The sequence below is a fragment of the Ambystoma mexicanum genome, chromosome 7q (genome assembly GCF_040938575.1).
Source record: "Ambystoma mexicanum isolate Mex_15411 chromosome 7q, UKY_AmexF1_1, whole genome shotgun sequence".
Lineage (NCBI taxonomy): Eukaryota > Metazoa > Chordata > Amphibia > Caudata > Ambystomatidae > Ambystoma > Ambystoma mexicanum.
The window spans coordinates 450,011,889-450,024,619 of NC_090941.1; positions in this window are offsets into that span (position 1 = coordinate 450,011,889).

Sequence of the window (12,731 nt, forward strand, 5' to 3'; positions counted from 1 at the left end):
TCTTAGGTCCTCTTTCCCAATGTAATCGGTATCCGTCAGGGGAAAGTTCTCAGGGTCCTCAAGGTGTTGGTAAAACTTACCAATACTTGGATCCCCCTTCTGAGCTGTAATCAAATCAGCATCAGGGGTCTCCTTGCTCCATTGGGCAGTTGAAAGATCATTGTGAGCATTTGTCTGGGACCTAGTGATAGCAGTGACCTGGATTTCCCCCAACAGGGACTCTATTTCGATTAGATCCCCTTGGATGGCCCCGGTTTTGGCCAGCTGATCAGCTAAGTCATTTCCAGTTTTGTCTGGTCCCTCTACTTTGGAATGGCCCTTGATCTTTTTCCAGTAGATGGTCATCCCATTCGATGTGACCAGATCATCAATGTTTTGGATTAACTTCCCATGTTTCAAGGGTTTGTTATTAGCACATAACATGCCTCTGGTTTTCCAATTAACCAGGTGCTCCAAGAACCCGTTCCATACATAATCCGAATCTGTGATTATGACCAGTTCATGGAGTTGATGCTGGACAGCAGTGAGGATGGCCTGATGCACAGCCATCAATTCTGCCACCTGACTACTTCGGTAGGGTAGTCAGCGGAGGGTTCTAGGAACTCCTTCACCCATGCATTCCCTACGCCAGCCACCAGTTCTTTCTCCCCGTCGTTGTCAACATGGTAAGAGCATCCATCCACATAGACAGTGGGCATTCCCTCAAACTTGTCTTCTTCAAAGAATTTGTGTGGGGAATTAAGGTATGCCTCCCTGTTGTCCTTGATTTTTAGACTTTCGTCCTCGAGACGGTTTTCTCTGGCACAATCATGCAAGTCAGCCAGACCTTGCGCGAGGGGACTCTTCTTGTTTTGGCCATATCTGACCTCCACAGGAAAGCCTTGCATTGACAGAATCCAGGAAGTAATTCGGGAATTACTCACATTTCCAGCCCGAATTATGTCACTTTGGAGATATTGCAGAGGCTGGTGTGGAGTCTCCACTATGATGTGTTCCCCCTGGATAAACGGGCGGTAATTCTTCAATGCCCACACCGTTGCCAGGAGTGCCTTCTCACAATCGTTGAATTTTTCCTCCACAGAGGATAAAGTTTTGCTCGCATAGGAGATTACTTTATTTACTTTGTCATGCTTTTGGTATAATACTGCCGTCAAGCACGTATTTGAGAACCCCGTCTCCAGGAAGAACTCCTTGTTTCTGACAGGGTAAACTAGGCAAGGCGCTTGTGAGAGGCTTCTTTTGAGTTGTCTTACTGCCTCGGATTGTTCTGGACCCCATTCCCACTTGACCCCCCCTTTCAGGAGATGAATCAGGGGTCTAGTGATCTCTGAGTAGCCCTCAATGAACTTTCTGCTGTAATTAGTCAGTCCAAGGAGGCTCCTTAGTTCCCGCAGAGTTGTGGGGTCTTTCAGTTTCTGGAGTGCTTCCACTTTCTTTTCTTGGGGACAGAGACCCTGAGGAGTAATCTCATGCCCCAAGAAATTAACACGGGTTCTACACCACTGTGCTTTCTGAAAGGAAAGTTTTGCTCCGGCAGCCCTCAACTGGGTCAGAACATAACGGATCTCCGCTATGTGTTCCTCCACAGATTAACTTTTGATGAGGACATCATCTACATAAGCCAGGTTACCCCTTGTACCCAGGTCGGGCATGGCCTTGTGTAGGAAAATGTTGAATTCATTGCCGGAGTTAAGGTATGCGAAGGGAGTCTGGGTCCATGTGTACTGCTGGCCCCCAAAGGTAAAAGCCAGCTTGTATTGGTCCTCCCTACTGACAGGCACAGTCCAGTATCCATTGGTCAGGTCTATTGCAGTGAATACCTGTGACCCCTGAATCTGGGCCAGCCCTTGGTCAATGTAGGGCAAAGGCCATCGGGAAGTATGGACCCGTTTGTTGAGCTCCCTAAGGTCGGCACAGAGTCTCCACTGGCCGTTTGGCTTCAATATTCCCAGCACCGGATTATTGAAAGTGCTGTGGACTGGACGGATTATTCCCCGAGACTCAAGGTTTTTAATTATTTCAGTAAGGGACTCCATGGATGCGAGAGGCAAACGATATTGCTTCACAAACACTGGAGTCATTCCAGGGTCCATGGGAATTGTGGTGGTGTGGATGTCGGTGCGACCACAGTCATATGAGTCTACCACAAAGAGATCTTGGAAATCCAAGAAAACTTGTTTCAACTTTTGCTTCTGTTCCAGAGTCACACAGGCATCAGCTAGGTTGACACTCTCTTTCACCATCTGGCTGAAGCCTGGAAAGACTTCTGGTTTGGCTATCTCAGCGGCCTCCTCCAGCTGGGTGGAGAAGTCCCTGGTCAGAGTGCTGATTTGGACTGGAGGCTTTAGGTGGGAAAGGCAGCGCTCATGGACCTGGAAAATCACCTCATCCCTCCTGAAGTCACAAGTCACATCTTCCTTACCGTAGGGGCAAGAAGTGTACACCAGGAAGTTCCCCCCATGCCGGGTGAAGATCCTTTCTGGTGTTGTTTTGTCATCATTGTCACTGTCAAAACAGTCCTTGGGGATTGGACCTAACAGTTCATTTCCTAGATCAATGGAGAAATGTCGGTCATCAACCGCCATTCCAATAATGGTGCCTGCGGCTAGAGTAATACTCTTTAATTCGCTGTTATCCACCTCTATTGGAATGGTGTCATGTTCTATGTTGACTAATGGTGTTGGGTTTACCCCTAACCCTTGCTGTTGGAGAGAAGCATTTAGATGAATATAAGCATCAGGGTTTTGCAATTTTTGTCCTCTTTTAACTTTCACTTCCAGGGAGAATTGTCGGGTCCTTTCTGGGATGGTGACTTCCTCTTTGAGCTGAATTTCAACTGCATAAGGTAGCAATTGAGCTGACCTAAATGCTTTTTCTGGATCATCAAAGCCCATGGGATTATCCGCTAATCGGGACCAAGCTTTGAAGTTTATTAGGTCCAAACTAATGGCAAAGCGATTGAGAATGTCACTGCCTAAGTAAAAGGCGGCAGTGACGTCTCGCACGACCCAACAATTATGAACTATGCTCTTGTTGCTAATGGAGATTTTGAGCATACACCTGCTTGGCAGGAGATGTTTGGAATTAGGTGCTTCCAGGTCCATTTCCCATTTGTCTATCAGTTTGAATGTGGGAATGGCTGGATCTTTTGGGAGTTGGCGGAACATGGCTTCGCTGATGAAGCTCTTACTGTTGTTCACACACACTCGAGCGAGAACAGAGTCCTTCCCATCATTTAACTGAACAGGGATGAACAACTGCTCTCCAATTTGCTGAATATCAGCCAGGCTCTGAGCTGATTTCACATCTTTCTGAACTATGGGAGTGGTAGTTTCTGATTGTGGATTGGTGAAGAATTTCAGAGTGTTTCCTTCCAGTGTGGAATACCACCTTGAACTGGAAGGAAGGTTGATTTTCAGAAATAGAGAGGACCCCCCATCACCAGTCTGTTGTCCTACTGCTATTACTGTCACGTCTGGAGTTTGGTTGTTCTGGAAGTGAAATTCTACTTGGTCAGATTTTTGTTCAACCATGTGGCAGGTACCGTTTAAACTAACATGGTTGACACTCTGTTTTAATTTTATTGGTCGGCTAGTCTGGGTCCAGAGGACCTTGTTTACACAATCTATTAGGGGTGACAACCTTCTCATGAGGTCATTCCCTAGTAAACAAGAGGTGCCCTCTGGAGTCACTACTATGACCGGGTGTTTCACCTTGTGTCGCCCAATTTTAATGTCCAAGTCTGCAGTCCCCTCAACGGGAATTTCCGTCCCGTCAAAGTTCTGCAGTTGTCCAGGAAGAGAGGTGAGAGGATTTCGGTAATTCTCCCCCCTTCCTGCATTTAGTTCCTCAAAGGCCCTTTTGGACAGAAGGGTAGCTTGGGATCCAGTGTCCACCAGTGCCAAAATTGTACCCTGCCCCTGTACTTGTACCGGGGCATAGTATCTTCCCTCCTTCTCCTCAAGGGGGCACAGATAATGCATATTTTTGGACAACTGTTGGGCTAACTTTCTGGTTTTGGACATTGGTAGCGAAGAGATTTGGGCAGAATTCTGTGGAGAGCCTTGGGAATCTGAAAGAAAAAGTTGGCAACTGGAGATCAGAGCCATTGTGGGCTCCCCTGGTTCCGGTTCTGGGCCGCCCCCCCCTTTTTGGAGGCAGTCACCAGGATGGGTTTGAACCAGGGGATTTCTGTGTTGTGGGTTCTGGGATGAGATGATGGGCGGCGGTAGCTCAGTCTCCATATCTCCCCAGTCTGGATTGGAATCACTTGGGACCCATTTTTCTTTGGGAGGAGTTCCCCCATCTCTGAAGGAGAAGATCCTTTTCCCAGGATCTTCTGAGGATCCCTCTCCCTCAAATTGGAAGACCTGAACCTCCTCCACAAAGTGGGTCTGTTTGGGTCCTTTGTTTCTCCGACCTCCTCTCTGCTCCTTGGGTGGCAGACTTTCAGGGGTAGGAGATTTTATTTCTGGTTCCTGGTTTTCCAGGGGCTGTTTACAAGTTGGGAAGGAAGCTTCCTCCAAGGCTTTACACCCCCCTTCCCCTTGTGCCTCCTCCCTGGCAACCGGTGGGTTATCGGGGTGCTGCCCCCGTCATTGTTCTGGAGCATCAGGTCCAGAATTTGGGGCATTCTGCGGTGGCATACTCATCTGAGGGTTCTGTTGGGCCCTCAGTATGTGACCCAGATCCCGTGCCATATTTTGGACCTGGCGCTCAAGTTGTGAAACCCGCTCAGGCTGATACGGGGCTCTATTTACTCCCCTGGGCTGATCCCGGGAAGGGTAGCTATCCCTTCTTTGGTAATACCCTGGGTTGGGAAGATTTGGGTACCCCTCCATCCTTGGCCTCCCCTCTTCTGGATTAGGTTGTCTGGGCTCAGGGAATTGGGGAAAGAAGGATGGATGATTTTGGGGCTGGAAATTGGGCGGATACCTGGGGAAAAAGGTCTGCCCAGGATTTGGAGAATTTCTGCCCTCCTGGGGGAAGTTAGGAGGGAAGTTCCCCGGGTCAGGTGCTTGGCTGGATCCCCCCCTTGGGCTGGAGGAGTCCACACATAACCCAGGATTGGTCGGTTTCCCTTGTAGCGGGGATTTACATAGTCAGGGGAGCGGGGGACCCCATTTGTGGGACTACCTCCTCGACTCCCTGTCTGTGACTGGCCCGCGGGCCTTCTGGGCTGTGAATTATTTGGTGCAGGCAGGTTTTTAGGCTCCCCATCTCCAAATCTAAAATGGGGGCAACCTTTACCTCTGCCACCTTGGCAGCAGCAGGGGTGCTGTTGGTTTTGGGGTTTTTCGGCGCGTCATTTTTATTTTCGATAGGCTTCTGCACCTCATAGATCCGGGTAGCCTGTTCAATGACCCAGTCTAAAGATCTTTTCTCATGAAAATCTCTCACGAGCTGGGTCATTATGTATTTAGGTAAGGCATGGAAAAACGTATTGATAAATTCTCCGTGCGCACCCTTCTGGTGGTCTGCGCAAAAGCACGTTTTAATTCTTGCACAAACTCTTGTGGGGCCTGATCCTTCCCACATTGCAAATTGTAGGCTGCCTTGCGAGCCTCTTGAGGTTTTCTGTGAACAGAAAAATGTTTCAAGATGACCGCTTTATAGGTGGACCATCTTAAATGATGTTGGTCCTCCAGCCCAGCAAAGAAACTGGAGTATTCTGGGGAGAATGTCCATTTGACGTACTGGATGCAGCTACTGCTGTCCTTCAAATGGAAAGCCTCCATCATTTGCTCATAGAGCTCCAAGTGTTCCCAAACGGAATACTTGGCGTTCTTATGATAAGGAGTGATGACACTCCTTATTGCCTTTATTTGCTTCAATGGGTCCTTAAGCAAGACCCCTTTTGCCTTATTGGCCTTTTTGGTTCGGGTAACCCTGGTCCATTCATCCTCTGACTCAGAGGCACTGCTCCCAGAGGTTCCTGTCAGCTCTTCCAGGTTTTCCTGGATTCTGCGAGCCTGGGAATGGCTGGCAGAATGTGGCGACCTGGTCTCCTGTGTCCTGCGCCGGTCAGAGGAGTCTTCAGATTCCTCCTTGCTGCCAGGATTTGATGGGTAGCCCCCCCACTGACCTAACTGGGCAGAAGTTTTCAGGATGCCCTTAATGGGCCTACTCTCCTGGGGTTCCCCATTAAATTGCACTGTGCTTGGGTGCCCATACCCGGATGCCCGCCCCTCCATTCCTGGGAGGTACTGGCCTATGAGCCTCATACTTCTGGTTGGATAGTAATCTGCCAACCCCGTGGCCCTGGGCTCATGTGCGCGAGGGTACATGGGGGTGGCAGAGTCCAGGGACTGAGAGATATGAAGGCCTCTGGTACTAGGGCTCCTGAGGTTATGCTCAGGAGTCTCCCTCTCCCAGCGAACCTGGTCTCTATCCGCCCCTGCTCCCTGTTGCAATGCAAGAGCCTGCGCTTTCAGTTCCTCAGTTAAGGCCTTACTAGACTCTATCAGTCTCTCCTGCATCGCTACCTGTTGTTGGAGCCTATCATTGTGCTGAAAGAGAGCCTCATTTTCTCTCTGTGCCTCCTGATTGGTCCTGGAGTACTGGGCCAGTCTTTGCTGCAGGAGGGTTACCTCCTGAGTCCCTTCCCTACTGGCCTGCTCCTTTCTTGCCAGAGCCTCCTCCACCCTCCTGGTGTGCTCTAACAAGTTCTGGTGTTCTTTTTGGAGGTCACCCAGTCCCTGGAGGGCCAGGTGATTTTCTTCCATTTTCCTTTTTAAATGGCAGACTTCCTGGCCTAAGGTGTCCCTTTCCTGACTAAGAGTCTGCATCTGTGCCGCCAGATCGTCCCTTTGCCTTTGGAAGGCACCAGCTCTCTGGCGCTCCTGATCAAACTCTGCCTGGGTATCCAGGTCTTTCAGAATCAATGTATTGCTTTCTGCCTTATCCCTATCGAGGTGGTTTTGAAGGGTGACTACCTGCTCAGCACATAACCTATTGAAATCTAATTGTTGCTCCAGCTTTTTCTGGCTCTGTAGTAGGGAGTCCAAACCTTCTTGGTACTCCTTTTGCAAGGCCAGAAATCTGGTATCCTGGTCAGCCTTTTCCTGTTGCAGGATGTCCATATCCTCTTTTATTTTAATGATATACTGCCTACTATCATTTTCTAACTCCTGGCTCCTCTGCAGCCTCTGCTCAGAAGAGACCAGGTCAGATTGGACCTTCTCTAACGCCATCTGTCACCTATTTGCCAGATCTTGGCTTTCAGTACATTTATCCTGCATGTCTCCCATATATAGGTACAGGTATGCCGCTATCCTGGCAATCTTATTGTGTTCATCTTTGGCTTTAGGAGCCATATATAGTTCACTCAGGGCCACATGTAATGGACCCTGATCTCTCCATGTGTCTGACCCTGTTTCAGTGACCTGTTGCGCGATGGCCTGCAACCAGACCGTTTGGTCCTGGTGAGTCCACTCACCTCTCACATATAGCTTATGTAAGAGGTGCTCCCTTGCTATTTTCATGTCTACCAAGGTCGTCATTCTAGAGATTGATCTCTGTCCTGACTTACAGAAATTAGTATTTTATTTTTGCAAAACAGACCTTTTCCTTAGAGTGTCCCTTTGAAGAGTGCTTTACAGCGTAAAACAGCGTGGTGATCCGACCGGATGTATGTATCCCGTCAGTTAGCACACTGTATTAAGCTGCACAAGTGATAGATCTAACCCAGACGTCCGGCTCGAGCCCCCACTTTGTAAGAAGATTCAATTCAACACTACAGCTAAGTCAATGCCTAGTCTGGCATACTGAATGGAAACTCCTATTGATATATATTTATGTCCAGTTCATGAGTTCTGGATGACTACCCCTATATAACACCCCTCTCTTAGAATCCCCCTCACCCCATTGAGCCAAGAAGTAGTTCTGTTTTGCAAGTTTAAAAGGTTTATTTGAGAAATAAGACAAAATATAGATACCACGCTTTTATAATAAATTAATAATCGATATCGCCCTTATAAATATAATGTTAATCAACAATGGGTAATCTGACACTAGCACACTTCTTTATAATCAATGAGGAGTTAGTATAGGATGGATCAAGTAGCAAAAATACTTTTATGATTTCAAGGGAAAAGCAATGAGGAATAAAAGTCATAAAAGGAATAAAAGTCAGTACAGAAATACTTGAGAGGATTTTAGCAAAAGATAATATAATCACTTTTTCTCTGGCAATTCACCCCCCTCCCCTATGCAATGTAAGACATGGAAGTAGATGGAAAGAGGAGCACACAGTTCTCAGGAATGCAATCAAATACAATAGAAAATTCAGTTCCCCCCCAGCAAGCTTAGAGAAAACCGGTATGAGTTTTAAAACACAGGCCCAAGTGCTTTGAATGTGGTGGCAATGAAGTGAGAAATATGCTGAAAATGCTTTTAATTCCCTTTAGGAGGTTCAGGGTGAATGAGAGATACTTGGGATGAGTTCAGGCTCACTTTAGCAATGATTCAGAGATGGTGATTAAGAGGCAAACAAATTTTTAGCAAGGAAAGAAATGACTGCTGATGGTTACACGTGACTGGATTTTTAACCAAATCGCAAATCGCGGTAAAATTCGCGAGTGCGTGAATCGTTATTGCGGTTCCAGAGATATGAACAATTTTGTAAAGGTCGTTTTTCGGATTTAAAGTAAACTCAAAATGACAGGTGACAGCTTTGCAGCTGCAGAATTGACAAATGACAGTGGTGCAGCTTTACAAATGACAGGTGACAGTTAGGAGGCAGTTCTACTTAGGTTAAATAGATTGAATTATATTACTTTAAACTAAGAGATTTGGTTTTGCCCCGTCCTAGCTGTGCTCACAATATATTTGGAAGGATTGGGTCTCGTCACGGATCTGATCAATCAGGCTAGCGGCACTTCACAGCGATCTGGTCTCTGGGTCTGCGGTTCTGAACGGTCTGGTCGGGTCTGGCACTGGTCTGGTCTGTCCGGATACAGCTGTCTCTGAACGGCTCCTGGATCTCTGCACTGGTCCTGGCAAAAGTTCTTGGCAAGGGATTCAAGCAGCTCACCCGGCTGTGAGTAGCTTGCAGTGATTTGAGGCCTGCTGCAGAGAACTCAGCTTGTGGTTTTAGGCCTCTGATTTAGGTTCTAAAGTATAAGTTCTAGGTTCTGGAGTATGTAGCTGGAGTCACTCTGGAACTGGTATCTTCTGGATGTTGTGTGGTCCGGCAAAACGCTGCGCAGCAACTGGATTTGAATGTCTCTACCTGTCCCAGCAGTCTCTTTTTATGTGTTTTGAAAATGGGTGTGTGCCTTTGCCTAGTTAAGCCTGCCCCTCTCTACTTGTCATTGGCCCAATTCTCCCCTCTCACGTGATTGGGGGGAATGAAATGTGAGTCAGAGTGATGCTGTAGGTTTTATGGGTCAGAGGATCCTCCCCTGGTCAGTTTGCCCACAAATCGATATTTGATTCAAATACATATTGCACAGATACACAGTTGTTTAAAATTACATGCACCCATCACATATCACATGAGGTATACTCTGTTCAAACTCTGCTCTTCCTGGGGGCTTGCATTCAGAAATGGCAACATTTTGCGCTTTTTAACTGGTTTTGCAATATCGGACATTTACCCAAATGTACACACATGTGTGCAAAGAGTATGGACATTAATTGATGAAGTGTCAGATTTTTAACATGCAGACATTTGGAGTGAGACCCTATTTTCCGCTAGCAACCCCCCAGAATACACCACAGGGTCCTAACGCATCTCAAAATGTTCACAGAAAAATCACAAGAATTATGGTATCATTTAGATAATTTTGACAAGTCCGCACCATGAGTTATACATCTTTCTTAAAATCATATTCTGGCCATCAGGGGTGTGTCTTCCCAGGTCACATGGTTGAGAAACCAGTTTGCCCACTTTCTTTAAGCTCAGCCTGTTCTCAGAGGGGGCTGCCCCTCCCCGTTTCTGCCAAGAGGAAGCCACTTTTACGACGCCCCCAATATAACATTTGCCTGAGTCCAGGACAGGCCTTTGTTCAACTCCCTGTAGCTGCTCCACCCCTAATCTAATCAGAGAGGTGACAACTCCTTTTGGCAAGGGGAAGAGTGGCTGAGCAGGTTTTAACTCCTGTGGGGGTAGATGTCAGGCAGAATTGGAAACACTTTAAGCCAGTTTTTAGCTACATGTCATTTTTTTGTTCCCAGTTTAAATCACTTACGATTTTTACATACACATTAAATAATTACTTCCTTCAAGTCATTTCAGAATATAGTTTTACATTGTATCCACCTCTTAGCAAGTGTTTCCTTGGTCTGGTTTTGTTTCATTTGTTCAGTTTTACACAAAAGTCTGGTGGTTTTAAAACGCCGGCTTTCTGATAGTGGTGAGTACTGGTAATGGAACCATTTTTGGGATTTAAGAAAATGAATTCCCCACAGTTCTAGGTTGATTTTGGCAATCAGCATTGCCATTCCCAATGGTTTCAGGCTACTGTGTGGGTAGCCCAATGGTGGTTTTAGGCAGTGCCCTCCTGTGCTCGCAACATAGGCAAAAATGGGTGGCAGCCTATTCTTCATGCATTTCCCTGTGCATTTTCTGGGAAGTTCTGGCCATCATGATGTTTTCCATGCCAGTACTGCACAGTTTTCCTATTCTGGCGTACATGTGGGCTTTTTGGCCATCTTGGATTTTCTAAGCCCACAGCACCAAATGTTGCAGCATTACAGCTCAAACGTGGGTCAGGACACCCAACAGAGGACAGACTTTTCAGTTCTTAGTTTGTTTATTATGTCCTCTCATTTCTTCACTGGGTGCTCGAATATCCCCACTTTAGATGTTCTATTCATTCATACTCATGTCATCCATACATCCTCTCATTCTACAATCCACACTAAACAACATGTTTCTTTCCTATATCGATTTACACAATTCAAGGAAATTCTTCAGGGGTTAATTTTCATATAGCAACAGTCGGTTATGTAATGGCCATTTGGTCTTCTTGTGCTCTTTTAAACTTCTTGGTCGGAACTCATGTGTTCCACTGGCATCTATTTCCTTTCTGAGCCAGACTTCCAAAAAACGGTATCTGCGAGAAGCAAGTAAATGAAGAATGGATTTAATTATTAAACCAACTTAAATGTAGTGTTTATTACTACAGTTAGCGTATTAATTTACCATGAGTGGAATTAACTTCCCTCATTCATTTGGTACTGGCATGCACGACTTGATAGAGGACATTATCACAGGACAGCATCATTTCATAAGGTGGTGTACCATTAATCTGGTAACCTACCCTCTCTATTTTAAACAGTAGTTCCCCTGTTCTTCCATGGGCTATTAATAAGGGTCTTGTAGTTTTCTCAAGAATCATACTACAATAGAAGTACATTATTTACCTTCTAATTTTAGTATACTGGTTGTTTATTTACATCCGTCCAGATGTCTATCTCTTAATATTCTTTTATTCCCAATTCTGGTATGTTATCTTTTCTGTGATCACCTATTATGAAACATACGGGTACAGGGATATAGCTTACAAGTGCCCACAATTGGACTAATCATTTCTGTCCTTTTAATGTTGTTCACCATATAACTGTAACATTGTTCTGGGAGATGTACCTTATTTAAATGTTCCCATTTTTCTGAAAACAATCAGCTACGTCAGTGGTTTATAGTTCCTTCCGACTCCTCCGGGTTTTCATTCGAGGTAGATACCTCCTTCTACTCTAAAGAAGTCAGGGTGAGAATTATGAGCTGTTTCATGTACTATCTCCCATCTCCTGATTGGGACTAAATTACTTTTTATGGGCTATTGGGTAATTGAGCCATACTTACTTATTTTGATCTTACTCGCCCCGAGTTCCCACGTGATTTTCCTTCAATTCCATAAGGTTTTAAAAGCGTGGGCACCTATCAAGGTAAAGTTTTTGTTTATTTACTTTAGAGTCACCACGCTATTTTGTGACCCTCCTCTAATATACCGTTCAGTGCTCCCGCTTATTTTCTTACCTTTTATCTTCATGGCTGGGTCCTTCTGCCTCGCGGGTCGTTGCCGGCATTCTCTCTTCTCTGCCAAGCTCTGCTGTCTCTTCTTTCACCATCGATGGAGCCTGTCTGCATCCAGCTGGTTCCTCTTTCCGGCTTGTGACCATTTCCGTATCCTTTTGTACGATCCTGTTGGTGGACACCTACAAAGTTAGTCCCCCAACCCACGTGACAGTCACATAACAAATGCATAGCAAAATCCAAGCCAACCACATGCCGCCCATGAACAAAGAGACACCAACAACTGTGTGATGAATAATGTGAAACTGCATTATCAATATTTGCACCATCCAAAACTTCTATGTGGAAAGGGGGAAATGTCCATGGGAAAAAAATAAAAAAAACACACAATAAAATTTTTACATAGGCAGCGGGCTCAATACTCTGCCATTATGTCCTCCAGGGCAGAGTCACATTCTTCATACTCCACTTGGAGGCTGGCCATTGTCCAGTCCTGGTTGGCTTGCAGGCTGCCCATCATCCTCCTCTCCTCATCCCCCACATCCATGCGAGCCTCCTCCAGGATGTAATCCAGCTTGTCACCCAGCCTCTGTGTCCTCCTCTCCGCCACCCGCTGACCTGGCAAACCATGCCATCCTAGCCCGTTGCCTCTTCGCCATCAGCTGTATCCTTAACTCCATCCTGACGCACATCAATTGCTTAGGTGTTCAAACCTTGCTGTATAGCTTGCCTCCCCAATGTAGTAGGGCCC